The sequence below is a fragment of the Aquarana catesbeiana genome, unplaced genomic scaffold (assembly GCF_042186555.1).
Source record: "Aquarana catesbeiana isolate 2022-GZ unplaced genomic scaffold, ASM4218655v1 unanchor211, whole genome shotgun sequence".
In the NCBI taxonomy this organism is placed as follows: Eukaryota; Metazoa; Chordata; class Amphibia; order Anura; family Ranidae; genus Aquarana; species Aquarana catesbeiana.
In genome coordinates, this window is record NW_027362637.1 from 1,164,265 (window position 1) to 1,190,681 (window position 26,417).

Genomic DNA, 26,417 nt, shown 5'->3' on the forward strand with positions numbered 1-26,417 from the left:
TCTCTGCTAAAAAAATATATATAATGTTTGGGGGTTCTAAGTAATTTTCTAGCAAAAAATACGGATTTTAACTTGTAAACACCAAATTTCAAAAATAGGCTTAGTCATGAAAGGGATAAACTATATATATCCAATCCACTATAATAAAATGTTACCAGCTCTACGTATGAAGTGATAGTGTTAAAGGTATATGTAAACCTCTACACACAAAAAGATAAAAGATAAAATAAAATATGTGTACACAGCCTTGATCAACTCAAAAAATTAAAAATGGCATATGATGCAAATGAGCTTCATGAAAAAATATTAAGTGTTAGGTGCAACATAACACAATAACTTAAAGTGGTGTTCCGGACGAAATTATACTTTTTCAATAAGAATACCCCTATAATACACAAGCTTAATGTATTCTAGTAAAGTTAGTCTGTAAACTAAGGTCTGTTTTGTTAGTTTATAGCAGTAGTTTGTTATTTTATAAACTTACAGCAGGCCGTGGCCATCTTAAGTGTGGGCATCTGAAGCCAGACTGTATTTCTTCCTGGATCTCATCCTTGCAGATCTTGCACATGCTCAGTGCAGCACAAGCAGTGTAATAGGTTTCAGGTCAGGTTTCCATAGCAATGGCAGTTTCAGAGGAACTTGCCGCCCCTTCCCAGAAGGCATTGCAAAACAGGAAATGATGCGATTGGCCGCGGCCAGGGAGGAGGAAGTGAACAATGAATACAGCAGATATACAGTAGGTGCTGAGAAAAAAAAATAAAAAAATATCCAATTTGTTTACAGTGCACAGTTTAGTGAGGGATGCTGAAGAGTTGTAAAAGTGGGTGGAACTCCACTTTAAAAGATAGAAATATAATGTGTGAACATGAAAAATAAATAAATACATTAAAAAGGAGGGCCCATTAAAAAAAAAAAAAAAAAAAAAAAAAATTTAAAAGTCAGCAGCTACAAATACTGCAGCTGCTGACTTTTAATTGGACACTTACCTGTCCCAGGGTCCAGCGATGCGGGGATCGAAGCCCCGCTCGTCTCCCCCTCCGTTCGGCGGCGCCGGCATTGCAACTGTGGGCGCCGGGCTGTGGCTTCACAGCCGGGCACCCACTGCGCATGAGCGAGTGGCGCCGCATGCCGTGATTGGCCGCTCAGTCACCTGGGACCTGTAATGGGTCCCAGATGATTGACAAGAGGAAGGGAGCAGAGCTGAGCCCTTCCTGTGCCGAGGGGGAAGTGATGTCACCAGCCCAGGCACTGAAGAGGCAGACTACGAGGGACCCCCTAGCAACAGGCATTTAGAGGTGAGTTAAAAAAAAAAAAAAAGTTTCCAAATGTTTTTTTTAGGAATTTTCATGCATTTTTCTTTTTTTTGGGTGGAACACCACTTTAAAAAACAACGATTAGTGATAGAGAGATAGAGATTATATATATATACATATATACACACACACACACACACACACACACTCGAATGAGCAAACAAAAATATATATAAAAAAAAAAAAAAACACAAAACATAAAAACACAGTGCTAATCTGCACAAAAAATAATAAGTAATAAAGTGACAAGTGCTAATCCAAAGTGATAAGTCCCAAAAGTATATAGTGAACATATGTGTATATTAATACACTATCAGAAAACAGTCTGTGAAAAGTGATCCATGGAAAAAGATGAATAGTGAAAAAATAGGTGAATCTTCAGTGATCCCCACTTTCATCTGTATCACCCTATTGTGCTTGCACTCACCGGAGCGCCCCACCCCTACAGGGGTAACAGGCGTAGTGGATATGTTCCAATGGTGTTGTCCCCCTCTTGTATGAGGTGTCCCCTTGAATCCGTGCAGCTGTATTCCACCTCTCCAGAAGCGGCATTAAGGATCTCCACCGACGGGCATTCCCATATATAAAAGGTAAAAGGATGAGCCTTATAGCGTGAATCTGTGGAACCAAAGTGGTACTTTATTAAAAGAATTCTCATATAAAGTTTAAAAAGGAGCTACAATGCTCCATGCTGTAAACAAAGTAGCACTTCCGCGATCGCCGGCGTAGTGAGGACGTGCGTTCCACAGTGGAACGCACCTCCTCACCACGCCGGCGATCGCGGAAGTGCTACAATATATATTTTTTTGTGTCTATATATATAATTTTTGGCACGGAACACTTATCCTTAATACATGAGATAGATAAATCTATATATCTATTTTATTTATTTTTTAAATTATTTATTTATTTTGGGTAGTTTAAACACTAAGGGTCCTTTCACACTGGGGCGGCGTCGGCGGTAAAACGCCGCTATTGTAAGCGGCACTTTACCGTCGATATTCGGCCGCTAATGGGGCGGTTTTACCCCCCCCTGGCGGCCGAGAAAGGGTTTAAAACCACCTCTGCAGAGGTGGCTTTGCCGGTGGTATAGCTGCGCTGTCCCAATGATTTCAATGGGCAGGAGCGGTGAAGAAGCGGTATACACTCCGCTCCTTCACCGCTCTGAAGATGCTGCTAGCAGGACTTTTTTTTCCCGTCCTGCTAGAGCATCGCTCCAGTGTGAAAGCCCTCGGGGCTTTCACACTGGAGACAAAGCAGCAGCACTTTCGGGTCGGTTTGCAGGCGTTATTATTAGCTCAATAGCACCTGCAAACCGCCCCAGTGTGAAAGGGCCCTAATAGTTGTTTTTTAATGTATTTATTTTTCATGTTCACACATTATTATATTTCTATCTTTTAAGTTATTGTGTTATGTTGCACCTAACACTTAATATTTTTTCATGAAGCTCATTTGCATCATATGCCATTTTTAATTTAATTTAATTTTATCTTTATCTTTTTGTGTAGAGGTTTACATATACCTTTAACACGGTTTCACTTCATACGTAGAGCTGGTAACATTTATTATGGTGGATTGGATATATAGTTTATATTTATCATTTGAACAGCGCCATTCCCCTGGATAGAGTTTTTATTTTTCTAGGACCCAACTTAGGTGGTGTTCTTAATTAGGGGGGCTGCAGTTCTCCTTTCCCTAAGCGCGGATTTTTTTGATCGCTGTATAAATGCCAATGGTCCCAAAAATGTGTCAAAATTGTCCGATGTGTCCGCCATAATGTCGCATAGGTTCAAAGTAGTCCCCTTGTATAACAATGCAGAATTCTTTTCAGGATGCTGTGCAATATCTTTGCCACGGAGCGCTGGATGTCTGCAATGTCATTAAATCTGTGTCCGAATTTCGATCCATGTAAGGGCAAGCTGACTGTACCGAGGTTGACCTTTCGATCAACTTGGGTACAACCAGCATGTCAGATTTTTCTACATACAGGTACTGTCAGGCGGATGTAACCACTAGCAGTAACCATTGTATTCTGTCAGACGAGAATGCAGAATACAATAGTGTACCGGAGGCATTTCCCCATCAACACTGCGTTCATGGGGGAATTGAGCGATTTTCTTTTCTTTCTTTTAGCCATGCTGGAAGGAAAGAAAATTGTATCATTATGACTAGCATAATTCCAACCAATATTATTCTAGTTTTAAATAAGGGCATGGAAAGGTTAGAACTTCTATTACGTTTTTCATGCTGCATCTGACCCCACTGGGGACACTTTCCTTAATATGTGTCTTGGGGACACCGCTTTGAAATCAGGTCATGAAATGTCAACACACCAGAATAGGAAAGCACACACCAAAAAAAAAAAAACCCAAAAAAAACAAACAAACTATGCTTTCCACTGAAGTTTGCAACCAATCATATTTGTTAGTAAATGTGACATGGAATCTATCTGGTTATTGTGATATAACAGATGCAGTTCTACAAATGTCAAACATCTACCACGTTTTTACTGTTAAAAAGGAAACTCTGTAGTCTGCCATGTACATTTGATAAGCATCACGTCTTTGGGTGACAAACAAAAAAAGTTGATAAAATGCCAGAAAGAAATGTTAACTTTTTGTCACCAGCGATGATAAACCAGTGCCAGGGCTCACATATTTGAAGTCACAATCCATAGAAAATCCAGCACATTTGTACCTTATCCAATATACAAAAGAAAAGCCAAATTAGGCTGTCTCCAAACTGGGACCCTTATCTATGGAATGGCAGAGGGGCTGCAATAAAAGTGCTCTGTTAGGCCAAAAGAGATTAGCTGAGCAGCATTTTGGGAAATTTATGCCATTGATCAATAATAATTTCTTCTCTCATTATCACATCATATATACAGCACAACACAATTCCGGTCAGCACTGAAAGAAATATTCATATTCATGCAGTGCAGCAGTCCTTATAAACAAGCTTTAGAATATTCTCCCCACACTCTCTGCTTAAAGCCACCACCCACCTCCTCACCACACACATATTCTTTAAAAAAAGACCCTTAACCACTTCGCGCCCGCACTATAGCCGAAAGACGGCTGCAGCGCGGACGCTATTTGCCGGGCGGCCGTCCCTGCACGTCCTGTTTACAGCCAGTCACAGATCGCTGAAAACGGCCAATCATAGTGGCCGTTTTCAGCGTGATCGGCGGTGCCAATGAGAGACGATCTCGTATGTAAACATACGAGATCATCTCTCATCGCCAGTGTTCTGCGGCTCTCCCTCCTCACACAGAGACAGAGTGTGAGGAGGGAGAGCGAACCGCTGCGGCGGTAAGTAAAAAAAAAAAAAAATCTTCATTTTGCAAAGAATTGTGGGAAAAAATGACAACATCAAAAACCTCACCGTGCCTCTTACTAAATACCTTGGAATGTCTACTTTCAAAAAAAGGGGTCTTTGTACTTTCCTGACTTGTTTGGGTCGCAAGAAATGAGATAGGCCGTCAGTGCATCAAGTGTGATCAATTTTTTATGATTTGCACCATAACTTGTAGACTCTCTAACTTTTACACGGACCAAATAATATCCATTCATTTGGGTTATTTTTACCAAAGATATGTAGCAGTATAAATTGTGGCCAAAATTTATGAAGAAAAATTAATAATTTGCTAAATTTTATCACAGAAAAATTCGTTTTTTTTTTCAAAATTTTCGGTCTTTTTTCATTTATAGCGCACAAAATAAAAAACCCAGGAGGTGATCAAATACCACCAAAAGAAAGCTCTATTTGTATGAAAAAAAGGACAAAAAATTCATTTGGTTACAGTATTACATGACTGAGTAATTGTCATTCAAAGTGTGACAGCGCTGAAAGCTGAAAATTGGTCTGGGCAGGAGGGGGGTTTAAGTGCCCAGTTGTCAAGTGGTTAAATCTAGGGTGGCACACAAGGCAGAATTTATGTAATGACATAAAAGCGCCATTCTGTGCAGGTGTAATAAGAGCCCATGATGACGCACCCTTAGGCTGGGTTCACATATGTGCAAATTGGATACAGTTTTCACCTCATCCAATTCACATGACAGGCGAGTGAGCGGCTCTCTATGGAGCCAGGTCACACAGGTCTGGGGTGGCCGCAGTCCGCATACAAAAAGGGTCCTGTGCGTTTTTTGGTCTGGTTCAGGTGCGAATTCAGGTAGAAATTCAGACCTGATTTGCACCTGAACCAGTGAACAGACACGTCCAGACCCCACAAGCAAACATGCGGCCGCACATATGTGAACTCAGCCTCAGGGGTTGTACCTTTGACAGCCTGGGCTCAGAGGGTTGAATGATGCTCCGTGTCATTTTTCATACAAATAAAGCACTATTAGTTAAAGCTCCAAAAAACACTTTACTACTGGACACTTTTCACCAGACTCTAATCTATCGGGGGTCTGTAAGTGGTGGGTGCTGATATAAGGGGACTCTGATATAATGGGGGTCTCTAATGGGGGGTGCTGACTGCTGATCTAATGGTTGGTCAGCAAGCATTAAATTGGCAGTCAGCACCCCCCATTAGTATCTTATTAGAGTCCTCTTAGATCAACACCAGTGGGGACTATAGTGTGAATGAGCCCCCTGTAGTGATCAGCGCTCCTCCCTACAGAGTGACCCCCATTAGATTAGTGTCCCTTTATATTAGCAGCATAGACTCACCCCCTCCCTTTATATTAGCAGCATAGACCTCCCCTGGGGTGACAGTCCCATCCCCCCCTTAGAGACCCTTCTAGCTCTGAGTCCCTTACATATCAGACAGTGCCCCTGCCCCCCCCCCCCCCACTTTATATTAGCAGCATAATCAGTGGCAGTCCATAATGGCGCCGCCACCTCTCTCAAGCCCCCCCCCCCCCTCTATCACCAATAGATAGATAGATTCATGCAATGCATGAATCTATCCATAGCCGCCGCTGCCATCCCCTATTCAGGCACCTGGCCCCTTTTCGGGCGCAGGGCGCCTGAATTACAGCGGCATTGGTGTGTTTTTGAAGCACCTGTTTAGAGCCATAGGATCTAATAGGCGTTGCAGGTCACTCAGCTGTGTTAGAAAAGTTAATGAATATTCGCTTTCCTAACACTAAACCGCCTCTCCGCCAATCAGGTGCTCGGGTCTGTTACTTGTCACCTGATTGGCTGAAACGACAGGCGCCGCTATTGGACGCCTATCAGGAGGAGGGGACGGGAGATGAGGACGGCAGGAGACAAGCGCAGGACCCCGCTCGTCGCTGTCACCCGCTGCCCCACCAAGACAGGGTAAGTGGCGGGCAGACAGCGAGTGGATGGGGGGGGGGGGTCACACTGGGGGGCACTGATGGGCACGCTGGCAGCATTTAATGGGCACACTGGCAGCATTTAATGGGCACACTGGCAGCATATGATGGCACAGTGGCGGCAAGTGATTTTTTTTTTTACATTTTTTTGCGTCGTCCCCCCCAGCAAAAATTTCGAGCCACTGAGCATAATAGACCTCCCCTGGGTGACGGTCATCCCACCCCACTCAGAGACCCTGCTAGCTCTATATCCCTTAAGTATCAGACATTGCCTGCCTGCCTCCACCCTCTACAGAGCAAGAAAAATCTCCCTTACCTTTCAGGAGCCGCTGTAAAGATGTGTGTGCGAAGTGGGGGCGGAGTCTAACACCACGCTCTCTCACTCATCGCGTCCCTGGTTGCTAGGAGACCAGACAGTTCCATTCACTGTCTATGGCTGGCATCGGCGCCGGTGGGTGGGAGAGAGAGCGCAGCCACAGACAGGGCAGTATGAGCCGGGCGGCTGCTGCAGGACATTGGCCACTGGAGCGGGAAGAAGAGGGGCCGGGAGAACATAGACCACGCCTGCTGGTGAGAGGCGGGGCCGCGAGCTGATAGACAGCAGAAATGAAGGGCGGAGCCTGTCACAGAGACCGCCAATCAGGTGCAAGCGCGCGGCGAGAGGGCGTTAGCTTACTGCGTCACTGACGGAGCTTCAGTCTGAGAGTAGCCAGCTAGATGAGCGACGCTATTCGCCTGTTCTCCGTCACGCCCACTTGATGTCTTCCTAAAGGTACGCCTTTGGCCGGTAAGAGGGCGGAGATTGTAAGTAGGGTATTTAGGGAGATAGGGGGCGGGGATTTACTGAAGCCGAGTCAGACATTTATACTAAGGGATCAAGGAAACTTATCATGGGCGGATCTAGGTCGGCTGCGCCCCTTTCATCGCAGATTTCAATTGCACCTCCCACCTACAACCCTTCTCCACTCCTGACGCTGCGGAGGAGGAATTTAATTTGACGCCGGTGTTGAGCTATAGGTGCCAATAGACGTCTAAGGGGCGGAGTCTTGTAAGAGTCAGACGCCCCCAGGCTGTTGTCATGGTTACAGACGCCAGGTGTTTGCCGGGGTGGGCTCTCCTCTCCAGCTCCTCCCAACGGTCACGCAATACATTGAATGGGCGGCGCGGGCTCAAGGGGCAGCCCAGCTGTCCTATTTTAAGTCCCGTCCATTAGTATCTGACGGACTACAAAAGCCGGCTGTATCGGCCAATCACAGGCCACTCAGCAAGGCTCAGCAGGCACAAGCCCCACCCCTTGTTTCTGTCCTGGTCCTCGTTCTGCATCCATGAGAAGTACAAATTCGTAAACGGCAGCCACTATCACTACTTTGTGTCAGCCAGAGAATATGGGGGAGGAACCAGGGACCTGCAGAACACAGGCCACGCCTATTATACAGCGGCGAGGCCGCGAGCTGATAGCAGAAATGAATGGGCGGAGCCTGCCAATCAGGTGCGAGCGCGTGGCCTGAGGGCGTTATCTTAGTGCGTCACTGAGGGAGGTTCAGTCAGCGATTAGCCAGCTAGGGGAGCGGAGCGATTCGCCTGTTCTCTGTCACGCCCACCTTGATGTCTTCCTAAAGCAACAGGTAAGAAGGCGGAGATTGTAAGGGGGGGAGGGAATTAGTGAGATAGGGGGCGGCGATTTACTGAAACTGAGTCGGACATTTTTAATAACCCACAATCCTTCTCCACACCTGACGCTGCGGAGGCGGATTTTAGTTCTACGCCGCTGTTGGGGGAGGTGCCAATAGACATCTCAGAAGAGGGGTGGAGTCGTGCAGAGACGCCCCAAGCTGTTGTCATGGTTACAGACGCCAGGTGAGTGGTGGGAGGAGGTGGGCTCTCCTCTCTAGCTCCTCGCCTTCGCTCTCTGCTGAAATCTAGTCTCTGCCCCCGGCCATGCGTTACATTGAATGGGCGGATCGGGCACAAGGAGCAGCCCAGCTGCCTTGGACATGCGGCCCGCCTCCAATTTCAAGTCCCGCCCGTTAGTATTTGACAGACTACAGAAGCCGGCTGTACTGGCCAATCACAGGCCACTCAGTGCCGCGCGGCACCTCAGGCACAGCGTGCCGGTTACCTAGCAACCCAATGTCAACACATTCCACGCGTCCAATCTAAGCGCGCCCGCCTCCTCGATGACGATTGGCCCGCCCCTTTAGTTACTACGTCACACGGCTCTCGTCTCAGAGGAGGGGAGACCTAAGATAGGACTGAGGAAATCTCGGAAATGATTGGGTGACGTGTAGTAGGTGGGTGGAGTCTGTGCCGTGTCCTCTGATGGAGGAGGTGAAGAAATATCCCGGAAATAATTGTGGGATATTCCAATGGGGACACTTCAATACCGGGCACTTATACACTTTCCTGCCCAGATCAATTTTCAGCTTTCAGCGTTGTCGCAGTTTGAATGACAATTGCGCGGTCATGCTACACTGTACCCAAACAAAATTTTTATCATTTTGTTCCCACAAATATAGCTTTCTTTTGGTGGTATTTGATCACCTCAGGGATTTTTATTTTCTGCTAAACAAACCATAAAAGACTGAAAATTTTGAAAAAAAAAGTATTTTTTTTTTGTTTCTGTTACAAAACTTTATAAATAAGTAATTTTTTTTTCCTCCTTCACTGATGGGGCGGCACTGATGGGCAGCAATGAGGTGTCACAGATGGGCACTAATAGGCAGCATGGATGGGCACCGATAGGTGGCACTGTACACAAATAAATGGTACTGATGGATGCCAATCAGTGAGGCCCATTGTGGGCACTGATTGGCATCCCTGGTGGTCCAATGTGGGCATCCTCGGGGGGGCTGCGCTGATAATCGATCAGCACAGACCCCCCCTGTCAGAGGAGCAGTCGATCGGCTCTCCTCTACTTGCGTCTGACAGACGCGAGCGAGGAAAAGCCAATCACCGGCTCTTCCTGTTTACCCTGTGATCAGCCGTGATTGGACACAGCTGATCACGTGGTAAAGAGTCTCCGTCAGAGACTCTTTACCTAGGTCGGTGTTGCGGGGTGTCAGACGTGTCCCCCAACAATGATCGCCCCGCAATGCACGCCCCCAGGGGCGCGCAGCGGCTTGATATCCTGAAAGACGTCTCGTGTCAGGATATTGAAACCACTTTGCCGCTGTCATTTTGCTATATGACGGTCGACAAGTGGTTAAAGCGGACTTTCACTCAAAAATGGAACTTCCGCTTTTCGGATTCCCCCCCTCCCCCTCCAGTGTCACATTTGGCACCTTTCAGGGGAGAGGGGGAGCAGATACCTGTATAATCCAGGTATTTGCTCCCACTTCCGGGCATAGATCACTTCAGTATCTACGGTTATCTACACCATGTCCGGCCCCTCCTCCGTCCCCCCCGCTGTCTTCTGGGAGACACACAGGTCAGAGAAGACAGCAGGGACCAGTGAGAACGTGCAGCGTGACTCGCGCATGTGCAGTAGGGAACCAGGCTGTGAAGCCGCAAGGCTTCACTTTCTGATAACCTTACCGAAGATGCCGGTTCCTCCACCTGAGAGCCGAGGGACAGATCGACAGAGGACATCGCGGGTGCCCTGGACAGGTAAGTGTTCTAATAAAAGTCAGCAGCTGCAGTATTTGTAGCTGCTGACTTTTTAAATTCTTTTTTTTTTTTGGCGGAACTCCGCTTTAGAACAGAAAGTGCAGCGCTAATAAAACATGAAAGATAGGGAATATAAAATGCGGGCTAAAAAAGACAGGATAAAGCACAATATGATCCACCACAGTGTATAAACAATCAGTCCATGATTCCAGTCCACATATATCTTCAAAGTGTAGGAGACTGCATGCTGACACAAACGGTGATTCCAGGTGCCCACCACCACGATAACAAATGGCCTCTCACCTGATGTAGTGGACCCTTTGATTATAGAGGGTCACAAAACGCCTTTTCCATAAATCAATAGGTATGCAGCATGTCAATCAAGGACCGGGTACAGGACACGCCATATAAAATAAAAAGTGGCAAGAGGATAGTGCTCTCCGTATAATAAACTCTTTATTCAATAGTAAAAAGGTAACACTCACAAAGATAGTACTTGGTAAAAGCAGACAAACTTTCTTTAAGATCCTCCGATCTTCCGGACAGTGTAGCAGATGCGCAGTGGCCAGTGGAACTCCGCTTTAGGCCCGGTTCACACTTGTGCGATGCCAAACATCACACAGGCATCGCATGTAATTTGCAGCGCACTACCGTTCACATTACATGCGATGTCTGTGCGGTGCAATATCAGCCATACAGATAGTATGGCTGATATCGCACCGCATTCGGTGCAAACACGCACACGACCCTTTTTTTGTTCGGACCAGAATCGGATCGCATGTGTGTTCACACGCATGCGATCCGATTCATGTCCGAACTGTCAGTTCGCAGTGCGATATGCAAGCTGGACTGGGGGTGTCGTTAACAATGTATTGACACTCCCCAGCGATTTGCATATGGCAGTGTGAACTGACATGCGAGTTGGTGCGATGCGGGAACCCGCAGTGGATTCGCAGTGTTCTCGCATCGCACCAGTGTGAACCGGGACTTAAGGAGGCACTCTGATGGGTTCACCTGATTTAAGGAGGCACTCCAATGAAAACACCTGATTTAAGGTAATACCAAAGGTAACATTTTTTGGGGGGAAATAACAAACATGTTATACTTACCTGCTCTGTGTAATGGTTTTGCACAAAGCAGCCCCAATCCTCCTTCTCTCGATTTCCCCTCCAGCACTCCTGGCTCCTTCTCTTCTCCAAGTGCCCCATAACAAGCCGCTTGCTATGGGGATACTCATTTTTGCTCAATGCCAAGCCCTGCTCTGTGTGTCCATTAGACATACAGAGCACAGCTTTGCTCCCACCCTTACTGGCTGTGAGTGACAGCAGCAGGAGCCAATTGCTCCCAGTGCTGTGTCTGAGCCAATGAGAAGGGAGAGAGCCTCTGCTCTCAGCTACACAGCGCTGGATGGAGATCAGGGCTGGTGGAAGGATTCTTTCCCACACAAGTGAAGGTGCATTTTACTGCCCCCTTTATCCTGGCGCCCTAGGGTGGCTGTCCAGCTTTATCCTGGTGCCGGGCCTTCCTCTTCATGAGTCCTGTAATCTCATACATTTGTAAAGCATTTTACAAACATATACATGTGTACAGCGTTACTTACCGCCCAAATATGGACTTGGACGCACTCTTTATTTTTTGTACACTGTTGAACAGCAGAGAGAAATGACGATGGGCAGTACAGCACACACGATGTACAGCTACACACACAATGACATGCTGGGCACATCTGTCAGACCTGTGTGAATGAGGCACAATGCTATTAGAAGACATGAGTGCAGGAAAACACATTCCTTCCATGTACAGCATCCGCACCCCTGTAGTGTTTCCCCTGCATGTCCCAGCACAGACACTGCAATTAGCCACTTACCCACCAGAAGATTTACCCCCTTCATGACCAGGTCATTTTTGCAATACAGCACTGCGTTACATTACCTGACAATTGCGTGCATAAATAAACATTATGTCTTTTTTTTCCCCACAAAGAGAGCTTTCTTTTGGTGGTATTTGATCTCCTCTGCGTCTTTTATTTTTTGCGCTATTAACAGAAAAATCTGAAAAAAAAAAAGTTTTACTTTCTGCTATGAAACACATCTTGTAAAATAAAAAATATAAAAAAATCTTATTTCTTTATACGTTTAGGCAAATATGTATTCTGCTACAAAATCACAAATTACAAAATCACATATTGATTGGTTTCCCTGAATGTTATCGCATCGACAAACCATGGTATGTACGCTGGAATTTGTATTTATTGATTTTATACTACTAATAGTGGCGATCAGCAACCTACTGTGGGACTGCAATATTGCGGCAGACAATCGGACACTAACTGACACGTTTGGCACTTTGTGGGAACCAGTGACACTAATACAGTGATCAGTAATAAGAAGCACTATCACTGTACTAATGATACTGTCTGGGAAGGGGTTAAAGATCTAGGGCGATTAAAGGATTAAATGTGTAGCTGACCAGTGTTTGTGTGTGTGTACAATGTGCTGCTTTCACTAAGGAATGTGCTGGATCTTATTCCATGAAAACAAAATTCAGCAAATCCTTGCTGACAGGACAGAGCTCTGCTTTGTTTACATAGATAGAGCTCCGTCCAGTGTGTCTCCTCGCCGATCAGTGGGTGCTGTCGGTCATCCTTTGGCCGGCACCCACTGATTGGCTTCTGCTGTGACTAATCACAGCAGAAGCAGTGTGCACACCCCTTAACCAGGAGAGCAGAATCGCATGCGTGCGTATATATATATATATATATATATATATATATATATATATACACACATATACACACACACACACACACACACACACACACACACACACACACACACATATATATATATATATACACATACATATATATATATACATATACATACATACATACATACATACATACATATACATATATACACACACACACACACACACGCGATTCTGCACAGTGCGGCCGCCCTGTAGCAGTAAAGCTAGAATGAACCAGTCGCCAAATGGTTAATGCAAAATAGTTCATTCCTCAGTCAGTTTTTATCTGCTGTGTCCCAATAGGCAGATTTCTTTTCACTTCCTGTCATGGAGACCCAACAGGTAGTGAAAGAAAATCTCCACATTAAGAGAAGTGTCATAGGTGTCCTATCAAAATATTTCCCCTCACCTCTATTTCCGGTGACAACCCATCACTTTCTGTTGCAGAGACAATGGTCATGGTGACCAATTGTGAGGGTGAAAGAGACTGCATCAGAAACCTTACAGGGGTTCTAACCCTTCCACACGCCATGCAAAACTAGAAATAAATGAGCTGTCAGTGCCCACGCAGCTGGTGTAGCGATCCAGAGGTTTGAAATCCCAGCTCTTCTCCCTCTTCTTTCCTGGATAGATCAGAGCCATTCTGATGGATAAAAACTGCTCTAATCCATCCTGGAAGTCCTACAGAAAGAAGAGGGAGAAGAGCTGGGATTTCATATCTCTGGACCACTACACCAGCTGTGCGGGCACTGACAGCTCAGCACCCACAAGGGTAAGTACAGTGGGGACCGGGGGAGGTGTAGAGTGTTAGTTCATTTTTGAAAATGTGAACTTTAATCACTTCAGCTCTGGAAGGTTTACCCCCCTTCATGACCAGGCCATTTTTTGCGATACGGCATAGCGTCACTTTAACTGACATTTGCACGGTCGTGCAACACTGTACCTAAATAACATGTATGTCCCCCCCCCCCCCCCCCCCCCCCCCCACAAATAGAGCTTTCTTTTGGTGGTCTTTGATCATTTCTGCGGTTTTTATTTTTTGCGCTATTAACAAAAAAAGACCAACAATTTTGGTGCACTCACACCGGTAATGTCCTGTATGGGGAGGCAGAGAGCTTCTCTGTACTCTTCACTGTACTGTGCCGACCCAGCTCCTGCTGTGCTGAGTGGGAGTTACGATGTACTTTTTTAACCAGGATGCCACGGCACCCGATTGAGAAAGGCTGGTCTAAGAAACCAGAAGCAACAAGTATTTTTTAATTTCCGGTTTTGCCGGATGCAAACAGGTCATTACTGGCTTGGGAAAGCATTAAATCAAACCGATCTTGGTGTGATCAGATGCTTTCAAAACGGTAGTAAACTTTTTGAAAAAAAAAAAAAAAGTTTCCTCCTGCCAAGCAATATCATAATGTGCTAGTATGCACCACATACTAGCACTTTATGAAAGGCTTACCTTGAAACAAAGCCCTCCAGCGATGTGCTGTCACCACTGTAGAGGCTTCTATCTTTACCGGGTCTTCCTTCTGTGTTCACGAGCCGCAAAGACATCGTTCCTGCGCACACATGCGGGAGTCTCGGCTATGGCACACAGCTCTGAAGGAATGGCACCGGTATGCTGTTCCTTCAGAGTGCATGCGCTGGTGATGTCACCAGCCGATGCTTGCTAGAATATCTAGATATTCATTTTACCTACAGGTAAGCTTCATTATAAGCTTACCTGTAGGTAAAAATCAAAATGCAGAGTTTACTACCACTTTAAGGGCTGAAGAGAGATCTGGGGTCTAATAGATGTCTCAGTAAAGAGTAGCTGTCACTGCCCATGCTATCACAAGGAATGTTGTTGGATGTTGCTTGTGGATGGAACACTTCACACAACAACTGAGTGTAGATCGGTGTATACTAGATCCCAATGTCTGTGTCACACCTCACTCTCCACCACTGTGAGAATTCACCGCTCACCTCTCTTACAGACCCAAGAATTCTAGGTCTAAATCCCCCTTGAGCCCCCTTTTCATTATTCACACATATATATATGTAGCAGTAACTCACGGTGGAGCTGCTGGTTTAAGCGGGCCTGTTACATTCACTCTTACTGCCCTCTGTTTCACCGGCACCGGGTCTAGGGTTCTGTTGAGTTTACTTCTGGACGACACACGCACCAACACTGGAGTACGTTTTCAATGCTTTATTAAACAAACGACTTAGGAAATAGCAGGAAAGAGGTGGAAAGGAAACTTGCAGAAGAAACTCAAATATCCTCTTGTAGGGTTCTCTTGACAAATGTCCTGGTAGAATTCAAATACTATATGGAATGCGCTCCCCTTGTGGGACACACTCCTTGCTCGTCTGGATAGGCCTCTCTCACCGGTCTAGCAGACAGTACGCAGCACGAATCAAAGTCTCTGCCACAGACTTGTTTGGGAACAAAACCCGTACGATCCTCTGCCACAGGATGTATCAGATTTTCTGTAGTGAATGTCAGTCACAGTGCTTGAACCTTTAAGCCAACCCGACAACACTATGCTGTATAGTTGCTTTCAGATACGTCCTCCAACCGAGTCACCAGGCCCCTCCTATAGACCAGCACGCTGCGTGATCCCTCCAAGACGGGTCCTCCCCTGGGATCTCCTCGGTTGTCCAGCTTCGTCACACAGGATCGACAGCTCAGGACCATTCCTCGGCCGCGGTGGTAGGCCCCGGACAAGCCTCTGGACCCACCCCACCCCAGCTCCTTAACGCATAACTGTCGGCCAGGAGGGCCAGCAGGTGGCTGAAAAACAAACCCCAAAATATGGCGTCTGTCCCATAAATACCCTCGCCCAGAATGCAACTCGGAGGACCACCTCCACCGAGTTGTCTCCAGGACAGAAGAGCATCTATACACTTCAACACATTGCCTTTCCAACACTAACCAGTGGTAACAGCGACACCCACCGGTCAGCACGGAAACACACACCACGTCAGCCAAGCTGGAACAGAGGCAAACTCAACCTTCCTAACGCACAAATGACTACATTTACCTAACATGCGGTAGATTGCAAATCTACCAGCGCTACATATATATTGTGTATGTAATATTTTGTCATTATTTTTTAATAGACGTTGTAGGTACTAAAAAGTAGTACTACAACATATTATAAAAATGAATCTGGTTGGTGTGGAACACGCTGAGGCAGCGCAGGAGTTTTTCATTACACATATTAGCAAATCATTGCTTTTTTTTTAATGTAGATTTTACACAGTGTCACAACTTTTTGGAATTGGGGTTGTGTTATTATTATCTATGCTGCTTTCTATCTTCAGCGTGTTATATTGAAGCCCCACTCAGGAGTAAAATAACCTTTTTACCCCAGCCTCCTGGGATATGTCACACGTGCAAGGAGCCTGCAGAACCAGTCTTATTGCACCGCACAATCTCATGCATGCACAGCGGGGTGCCGGTTGAGATTGCTCAGGAAGTCACAGCAGACTCCCAAATTCCAAGATGGAGGTGCTGGGGACCCAAAGAACCGTCTGCTGAATGATAGCAGGGACTGGACAGTACCTCATTTTAAAAGGTCAACAGTTGCAATATTTGTTGCAGGGGACCATTTATTTATTTATTTTAGAAGTGAAGTTCCACTTTAAAGAAAGGAAATAAAAAAAAGTGTTACTTTTTTTTTTTATAAGTGAAAAAAAATGTAATATCACCCCATTGCAAACACTCAGCATAGGATGCATTTATGTGAAGTATCACTGTGACCGTCGGCGTGAGAGTAATAATTCCAGGGTCAAAATTCATAGATAGGTAATATGATAATAACTGTGAGCGCAAGGTACAGTGAAATATAAAACCGAATAATAGTAATAAAAAAATCACTAGTAGTCTGTATTGAAAGGGGGGTCATTAGACCATAAGCACAACAATAGTAGTCCAATAATAGAAATAATGGTGGGATGATGAGGACGGCTGCTGTCATCAGAGAGCTGGCTCTGTACACAGAAATAGAAGGGGAGAACAAAGGAAGCGCCACCTAAGTGCAGTATTAAAGGCTGGTTTTTAATGGCAAGGTATACATAAACACTCACAAGATGTAAGGAAGATACAGGCTCATCTGTATAAGTAGTCCCGAGGGCTCCTCGAGTCCGGAAAGGGTTCCTGGTGCGTGGTATGTTAATGGCAGGTCCACAGCACGTCCTGTGGCCACAGGAGAGGAGCCGGTGTTCTGCCGAGAAAGTTCCGCTCGGCGGATAAGTTCCCCCCTCTACCGCGCAGGCGCTGCGCCTGCGCAGTAGGATCCGGCGGAAATAGCCGAAGCAGAATAGCTGAAAATCAGCTGCACACGGCGCCTGTAAGAGGGCCCCTCGCGGGCTTGCTTCGCTCGCCACGCTTCGGGCACGGCCTCGCTTCGCTCGGCTCTTTTAGATTCCCCCTCTAGGTCCACTTGGATGGTGGGAAAGGAACCTGGATCTAGGGCGCAGGCGCCGTGTACAGATGATTGAAGCGTTTGAGCTTCGGCTATCTCTGGCGGCTGACAGTAGTTGGTACTGCGCAGGCGCTGCGCCTGCGCAGTACAGGGGGGGAACTTATCCGCCAAGGGAACTTTCTCGGCAAGACACCGGAACCAGCGTGGAACGCACGGAAGCGACGTCACGGGTCACAGATCACATACGGAGGAGCTAGTCACAGGAAAGGAAAAGAGACTGGCAGGCTACGCGCTCGGAGCTTCAGCTCCTTCTATTGGCCTGGAATGGTATATATATATAAAGTTTTATATGTATTTTTCTTGTGTGTGTGTATATATGTATGTATATGGGCATATATGTACCTGTCATATATATTTTCTTACCCAATCGAATATTATTTTTCCATCATTTAATTTTCTAATCACGTTATATGTATAAGCTTATGCCACAATCCATGTCAAATCTATCAGGACGCAATAAACCACATTGTAATCACTTAGAGAAGATTTGTGGCTGTTCAGAGACCAGTCCACGCTGTGATTTGTTGTCCCACAGCACAGACATATAAATAGCACTATACCATTCCAGGCTCCGAGTGCATAGCCTGCCAGTCTCTTTTCCTTTCCTGTGACTAGCTCCTCCGTATGTGATCTGTGACCCGTGACGTCGCTTCCGTGCATTCCACGCTGGTTCCGGCTCCTCTCCTGTGGCCGCAGGACATGCTACGGACCGGCCATTAACATACCACGCACCAGGAACCCTTTCCGGACTCGAGGAGCCCTCGGGACTACTTATACAGATGAGCCTGTATCTTCCTTACGTCTTGTGAGTGTTTATGTATACCTTGCCATTAAAAATCAGATTCTAATATTGCACTTAGGTGGCGCTTCCTTTGTTCTTCCCTTCTATTTCAGTAATAAGAACTGGCTGCGGGAAGCTCTGGATCCTGGACATGGTAAGTTACTGATTTTTAAAATATAATTATATAGTATTTGTATCTGCTGATTTTTTTTTTTTTTTTTTACAGAAAACCCAACTGAAGTTCCTGTCTTGGTCACACAGCCCAGTCCTCCTATCTCCGCTCATGTCCAGACTTAAGGATGGGCTCAGCCATGTTCGGATATGAATCTGAACTCGCCTGGGTTATCTCACCGGGAAGCTCCCACTTATTGTAAGGGCAGGGGAGACTGATGTGAATTGGTGTAATATTTCTCTAGCTGGGAGCGGGACTGTCAGTGCTGTTTGGACTGAAGGGACCATCTGGCGTAGAGAGAGACTGTCATAGTTGCCAACATTGCAAAAAAAATATGAGGGACACTTTTTTGGCTGTAGGCGGAGCCGTACAATAATTAGGGGGTGGGGCATTCGTTTGTAGGCGTGGCTTAGCTAAAAATTATAAGTGCGACGCGCTAAGCGCGCCGAGGTGAAAAATGGGTGCGACTTACTCGAAAAGTGGGTGTGGCTTATGCGAAACGTGGGCGCGGCTTAAATGGGCGGGGCTCAAGAGGGTGTGGTTAGAGTCTGAGATGAATGAGGGATAGAGAGGGAAAGGGGGAGAAGGAAAGGGGGACAGGGGAATGACGGGACAGCAGCCCCAGATCCTACACAACAATAGAAATATGTGTATTCTAGAAAGTTTAACAATCAGCAGATAAAGATACTCCAAACGCCTGGTGTTAGCGCCTCAATCATCCTGGCACCATGGTTGTTGTGGTGTCAGGGTGAATGAAGTGCAATTATTTCTATTATTACATTGTAATGTAAAATTAAATCATTCAACTCACCATAATGCAGAATCAGTGGGATCCCTGAGCGTGTCACTAGCCACGTCGCCTTCCACGGGCAGAGTCTGTCCTTGCATCAGGTGCCCCTGGCAGAGTCCGTCCTTGCATCAGGTGCCCCCGGCAGAGTCCGTCCTTGCATCAGGTGCCCCCGGCAGAGTCCGTCCTTGCATCAGGTGCCCCCGGCAGAGTCCGTCCTTGCATCAGGTGCCCCCGGCAGAGTCCGTCCTTGCATCAGGTGCCCCCGGCAGAGTCCGTCCTTGCATCAGGTGCCCCCAGCAGAGTCTGCATAGACCCCCTCAGTGCAGACCCCCTCCATCAGTGCAGACCCCCCCTCAGTGCAGACCCCCCTCAATGCAGACCCTCCTCAGTGCAGACACCCCCTATATTAGTGCAGCCCCCCCACTCAGTGCAGGAGCGGCCGGTGTTCTGCCGAGAAAGTTCCCCTTGGCAATGAAGGACCCCCTGTACTGCGCAGGCGCAGCGCTTGTGCAGTACGGGGCTGGGAAACTTTCGGCAAGACACGGCGACGGCGCTGTGTCTTCTGCTTGTTTCAGTGGAGAGGGGAGGGGCCGAGCAGCTAAAGAAGCCGCTTCATTGGCTGCACGGATCAAGCACCCTTCCTCTCTCCACTTACTCACACTAGGGGGAAGATCGAGCGGCGGCGGCCGCCGCCATTTTGCTGGAGCCAGCTGCTCCAAAAACAAAAAAAAAACAACATTCCCAATTTTCCTTATGGAAAATCCCAATTCGGGACAGCCTCCATCCGGGACGAGGGTCCCAAAATCGGGATTGTCCTGGGAAAATCGGGACTGTTGGCAACTATGGACTGTCACTGTAACTCAGGTATCGGTGAGGTGTCTATTATCTGTGCTGCTGCACACTGCTGTTAGTGTCACTGTGAGAGACAATTTCATGTGTGTGTGTAAATCAATTGTATTTACTATTGTAAATAAAATAAAAATAAAAAATCTACCTTAAATCACATCGCTAATTGCATTATGTACTTGTTTGTAGCCTAAATACTAAAATATGCGCTTAAAACTGTAATTTTGTAACTTTTGGAAATGCCAGTAAATTTTGGGTGTTGTGTCAGTAAATTTCAATCTGGTAGGTTGGCAACACTGCCTCTTAACATGCCCTGGCAACAGTCCAACAGCTGTCAGTCCTCAGGCTGAGTGTGCCAACCTTTACCAACCCTGTCTAGGAATATTTTATTAGCATAGCTGGTAGTAGATTGTCACATTCAGCCAGACTTTCTGCAATGTTGAAGTCATTTTATAGCTTCTTCATCCCACTTCTTCAGTTCTGGAGAAGGTATGATGGACCTTCAACATTACAGAACAAGTCCAGTTGAATGTGACTACTACCATCTATGCTATGACCTGGATACATAGGAACCTTCACAGACAGTAATCATGGAAGAATGTATTTATTATTACACCGCCACAGAACATACAGATGGATCTTGTATCAGACTTTATTAAAGGGGGGTTCCGGCCGCTATATATTTTTTTTTAAAAGTCAGCAGCTACAAACAGTGTAGCTGCTGACTTTTAATAAGGACACTTACCTGTCCAGCGAGCCCGCGATGTCGCCCCCCCAGGCCGATCCATCCATGGGATCGGCTGCCAGCGCCTCCATCTTAACGAAGGGAAACAGGCAGTGGAGCCTTGCGGCTTCACTGCCCGTTTCCTACTGCGCATGCGCGAGTCGCGCGGCGCTTTGTGAATGGCCCCGTTGCTTCCTGGGACACACACAGTTCCCAGAAGGCAACGGGGCCGCTCACCGAAGAGGAGGAAGCGGCAGATTAGGAAGACTGCCTAGCAACAAGGGTTTCAGGTAAGTTAACCACTTCAGCCCCGGAAGAATTTACCCCTTTCCTGACCAGAGCACTTTTTACAATTTGGCACTGCGTCGCTTTAACTGCTAATTGCGCAGTCATGCAATGCTGTACCCAAACGAAATTTGCGTCCTTTTCTTCCCACAAATAGCGCTTTCTTTTGATGGTATTTGATCACCTCTGTCGTTTTTATTTTTTGCGCTATACACGGAAAAAGACCAAAAATTTTGAAAAAAAATGATATTTTCTACTTTTTGTTCTAAAAAAAATCCAATAAACTCAATTTTAGTCATACATTTAGGCCAAAATGTATTCGGCCATATGTCTTTGGTAAAAAAAAAATGTCAATAAGTGTATATTTATTGGTTTGCGCAAAAGTTATAGCGCCTACAAACTAGGGTACATTTTCTGGAATTTACACAGCCTTTAATTTATGACTGCCTATGTTGTTTCTTGAGGTGCTAAAATGGCAGGGCAGTACAAAACCCCCACAAATGACCCCATTTTGGAAAGTAGACACCCCAAGGAAATTGCTGAGAGGCATGTTGAGCCCATTGAATATTCATTTTTTTTGTCCCAAGTGATTGAATAATGACAAAAAAAAAAAAAAAAAAATTACAAAAAGTTGTCACTAAATGATATATTGCTCACACAGGCCATGGGCATATGTGGAATTGCACCCCAAAATACATTTAGCTGCTTCTCCTGAGTATGGGGATACCACATGTGTGGGACTTTTTGGGAGCCTAGCCACGTACGGGGCCCCGAAAACCAATCACTGCCTTCAGGATTTCTAAGGGCGTAAATTTTTGATTTTACTCCTCACTACCTATCACAGTTTTGAAGGCCATAAAATGCCCAGATGGCATAACCCCCCCCAAATGACCCCATTTTGGAAAGTAGACACCCCAATCTATTTGCTTTGAGGCATGTTGAGTCCATGGAATATTTTATATTTTGACACAAGTTGCGGGAAAGTGACAAATTTTTTTTTTATTTTTATTTTTTGCACAAAGTTGTCACTAAATGATATATTGCTCACACAGGCCATGGGCATATGTGGAATTGCACCCCAAAATACATTTAGCTGCTTCTCCTGAGTATGGGGATGCCACATGTGTGGGACTTTTTAGGAGCCTAGCCGCGTACGGGGCCCCGAAAACCAATCACCGCCTTCAGGATTTTTAAGGGTGTAAATTTTTGATTTCACTCTTCACTGCCTATCACAGTTTCGGAGGCCATGGAATGCCCAGGTGGCACAACCCCCCCCCCCAAATGACCCCATTTTGGAAAGTAGACACCCCAAGCTATTTGCTGAGAGGCATGATGAGTATTTTGCAGCTCTCATTTGTTTTTGAAAATGAAGAAAGACAAGAAAATTTTTTTTTTTTTTTCAATTTTCAAAACTTTGTGACAAAAAGTGAGGTCTGCAAAATACTCACTATACCGCTCAGCAAATAGCTTGGGGTGTCTACTTTCCAAAATGGGGTCATTTGGGTTTTTTCTTTTGCCACCTGGGCATTCCATGGCCTCCGAAACTGTGATAGGCAGTGAAGAGTGAAATAAAAAATTTACGCCCTTAGAAAGCCTGAAGGCGGTGCTTGGTTTTCGGGGTCCCGTGCGCGGCTAGGCTCCCAAAAAGTCCCACACATGTGGTATCCCCGTACTCAGGAGAAGCAACAGAATGTATTTTGGGGTGTAATTTCACATATTCCCATGGCATGTTTGAGCAATATATCATTTAGTGACAACTTTGTGCAAAAAAAAAAAAAAAAATTGTCTCTTTCCCGCAACTTGTGTCACAATATAAAATATTCCATGGACTCGATATGCCTCTCAGCAAATAGCTTGGGGTGTCTACTTTCCAAAATGGGGTCATTTGGGGGGGGTTTGAACTGTCCTGGCATTTTATGCACAACATTTAGAAGCTTATGTCACACATCACCCACTCTTCTAACCACTTGAAGACAAAGCCCTTTCTGACACTTTTTGATTACATGAAAAAATTATTTTTTTTGCAAGAAAATTACTTTGAACCCCCACACATTATATATTTTTTTAAAGCAAATGCCCTACAGATTAAAATGGTGGGTGTTTCATTTTTTTTTTCACACAGTATTTGTGCAGCGATTTTTCAAACGCATTTTTTGGGGAAAAAACACACTTTTTTAAAATTTTAATGCACTAAAACACACTATATTGCCCAAATGTTTGATGAAATAAAAAGGATGATCTTAGGCCGAGTACATGGATACCAAACATGACGTGCTTTAAAATTGCACACAAACGTGAAGTGGCGACAAACTAAATACATTTTTAAAAGCCTTTACAGGTTACCACTTTAGATTTACAGAGGAGGTCTACTGCTAAAATTACTGCCCTCGATCTGACCTTCGCGGTGATACCTCACATGCATGGTGCAATTGCTGTTTACATTTGACGCCAGACCGACGCTTGCGTTCGCCTTAGCGCGAGAGCAGGGGGGACAGGGGTGCTTTTTTTTTTTTTCTTTATTATTTTTTTGTTTTTATCTTATTTTTAAACTGTTCCTTTCATTTTTTTTTTTTTAAATCATTTTTATTGTTATCTCAAGGAATGTAAATATCCCCTATGATAGCAATAGGTAGTGACAGGTACTCTTTTTTGAAAAAATTGGGGTCTATTAGACCCTAGATTTCTCCTCTGCCCTCAAAGCATCTGACCACACCAAGATCGGTGTGATAAAATGCTTTCCCAATTTCCCAATGGCGCTGTTTACATCCGGCGAAATCTAAGTCATAAAATGCTCGTAGCTTCCGGTTTCTTAGGCCATAGAGATGTTTGGAGCCACTCTGGTCTCTGATCAGCTCTATGGTCAGCTGGCTGAATCACTGGCTGCATTCTCAGGTTCCCTGGTGAGACAGGAGAGCCAGAGAAAAACACGGAAGACGGTGGGGGGGGGGGGCATTCCATCCCTCCTGCTTGTAAAAGCAGTCTAGAGGCTAATTAGCCGCTAGGATTGCTTTTACATGAAAGCCGACTGCTGGCTGAAAAGAATGATACCAAGATGATACCTAAACCTGCAGGGATCATTCTGGTATAACCATTCAAAGTCGTGAATGGCGTACCTGAAGACAAAAAAATGGTTAACAATAAAGCACAGTAAACGGTAAAGTATAAAAAATTGCATACCTGAAAAGCAAACATGATAAAACATAATAACAATAAAACATTGCAGAATATAATACAGTAAAAAAGAGCAGAACAATAGAGAGAATAGAGAGAGAGAGAACAATAAAACGACAACTATTTTTTTTTTATTTTTGTTTGTGTTTTTTTATTTATTTTTTTTTTTTGTAACTGTAACTTTTATAACTGTAACCGGTTCCAGCTTCGGGTCTCTCAAAATGCGATGGCATCTTGGGAGACCCTGTGAAAGTGTGCCTAGTCTGTGGAATGCTGTACCCTACGCTAATACTCAACTAGTGTATGGTAGCGTTCAAAACATTTACCAATGCAAAGACCAGGATTGTCAGGACAGGAGGGACAATAATAGCGGGTGTCACGCCTATATCCGCGCTTGCTGCAGACACAACATCTTTTTTGAGGAGGTTCGCTGGGTAGGGGTACTCGGGAGGACATAAAGAAAATGCATCTCATGCAGCCGACTGAATTTGGTTGGGGATGTGAATGGGGGAAGTACGGGTGCTGCAGAAGTGGTGGGTTCCCAATTAGGATTGGCGAATGCACCAGGAAGGACATTATGGGCACGACGGGCCTGTGTTTGTCTTTTTGGTGGCAGCGGGACACTACTTGTGCTTGCCACCTCACCAGCTTGAACTGCACTTATGGGACTCGCCACGTCACCAAGTGTTACTGCAGTGCTGGTTTGACTACGACCGGGGTGTACTAGGCCACTGGTGCTTGCCAGTTCACCAAAACGCTACCAGAAAAACTGTTAGCGATCGCAGGGATCAGGCCTGACTCTGCGAACGCTGCAGTTATACGTTTAGTGTTTTGTAAGTGACAGTGATCGATCGATACTGCACTTGGGTGGGCTGGGCTGGGCCAGGCGGAGGGGCAAAACGCAGGTGCTAGCAGGTATCTGGGCTGATCCCGCTAACACTGCGTTTTTGGGAACCCTAAACTGCTGGGGACGCTAGTATAGATCTGATCGGATCAGATATTGATCCGTACAGATACTATACCACTAAGGTAGGCGTATGCTGCGTGCGTGGGTGTTAGCGGTACAGGCGCTAATCTGACGCTGCCTGGGGCGACGCATATCACCGCCGGGCGATCAGGGGGCTAAACCTTTATTCGGTAATAAACGGCGGGTGCCCTGACGTCAACTGTAACGGTTATACAGTGATCAGTGGTGAAAGGGTTAACTAGGGGGCAATCAAGGGGTTAAAACATTTATTAGATAGTATATGGGGGTCCCTGTCGCTATAAAACGCTGAAGGCGAACCTAAATATTTACGTCCCTAACTAGCGTCACCAGTGACACTAATACAGCGATCAGAAAAATGATCGCTTAGCGACACTGGCGACAGGGGGTGATCAAGGGGTTAAAACTTTATTGGGGGGGGTTAGGGGGGTATCCTAGACCTACAGGGGGCTAATACTAACTGCCCTACCACAGTAACTGTCGCTGTTCACTCACTGTGAAGTCTTCTCTCCTCGGCGCCGGAACCGAAACTGCCGAGTCGAGGAGAGATGACATCACATCCTCTGCCTGTGTGTACCATACACAGGCAGGGGATGTTTCTTATTGGCTGGGAGCGATCGCGAGGGGGGCCACGATCGGATAGCCTCCCCCTCGCCTCTCAACGCTCCCAGCCAAAAGCCGACCGCCGCTGGCACCGGGTGGGGGGGGTTCTGATCGGACCCCCCGCCCGTGGGAGGCAGATCACGTATGGGTATGTGATTTTGCCTGCCCGTGCCATTCTGCTCACGTATATATGCGTGAAGTGGTCGGCAAGTGGTTAAAAAAAAAATTTTTTTCAAATGTTTTTTTTTTTTTTATGATTTTTGATGCCATTTTTTATTTTAGGGTGGCCCTCCACTTTAAATACTGCTTATTACATAAGATTAAAGTAATAAAGGTTCACAAACTTCTTACTGTCAATCTTGATGGTGACAAATCCTTCAGAGGCGGCCCGTACCACACCTTCATTTCCCCAGATCTCCGCCATCTGCACCGACTGTTCATTATCCCCTGTAATAGAGGAGATGAGGGGTACCTGCAATGTACTATCTATACCAGTCCTGAGAAGAATGATAATCGGGTATAACTGATCTCTAAGACACCAGTCCAGAAGGAGCCTGAATAGGCCTTGTGTACACACCAGCAGAGACGCAGCTGGAAATGGACCCTCATCAGGATATCATATTCAATGGTAACATTTTA

The 26,417-nt window shown here is 45.8% G+C and overlaps 3 long non-coding RNA genes across 4 annotated transcripts in view; 2 read left to right on the forward strand and 1 right to left on the reverse strand.

The window, feature by feature from the left end:
* LOC141121500 (uncharacterized) overlaps positions 1-26,417 on the forward strand; it is a 1,788,704-nt gene that overhangs the window by 1,164,264 nt on the left and 598,023 nt on the right. The window lies entirely within an intron of this gene.
* Positions 145-7,558, reverse strand: LOC141121507 (uncharacterized). Its single transcript, XR_012240576.1, has 3 exons — positions 6,915-7,558; positions 1,741-1,931; positions 145-743 (listed from the first exon to the last, which is right to left on the reverse strand). It is a non-coding gene; the product is annotated as an uncharacterized lncRNA (long non-coding RNA).
* LOC141121508 (uncharacterized) lies at positions 7,253-20,655 on the forward strand. The gene is made up of 3 exons (XR_012240577.1): positions 7,253-8,223; positions 12,344-12,430; positions 18,429-20,655. It is a non-coding gene; the product is annotated as an uncharacterized lncRNA (long non-coding RNA).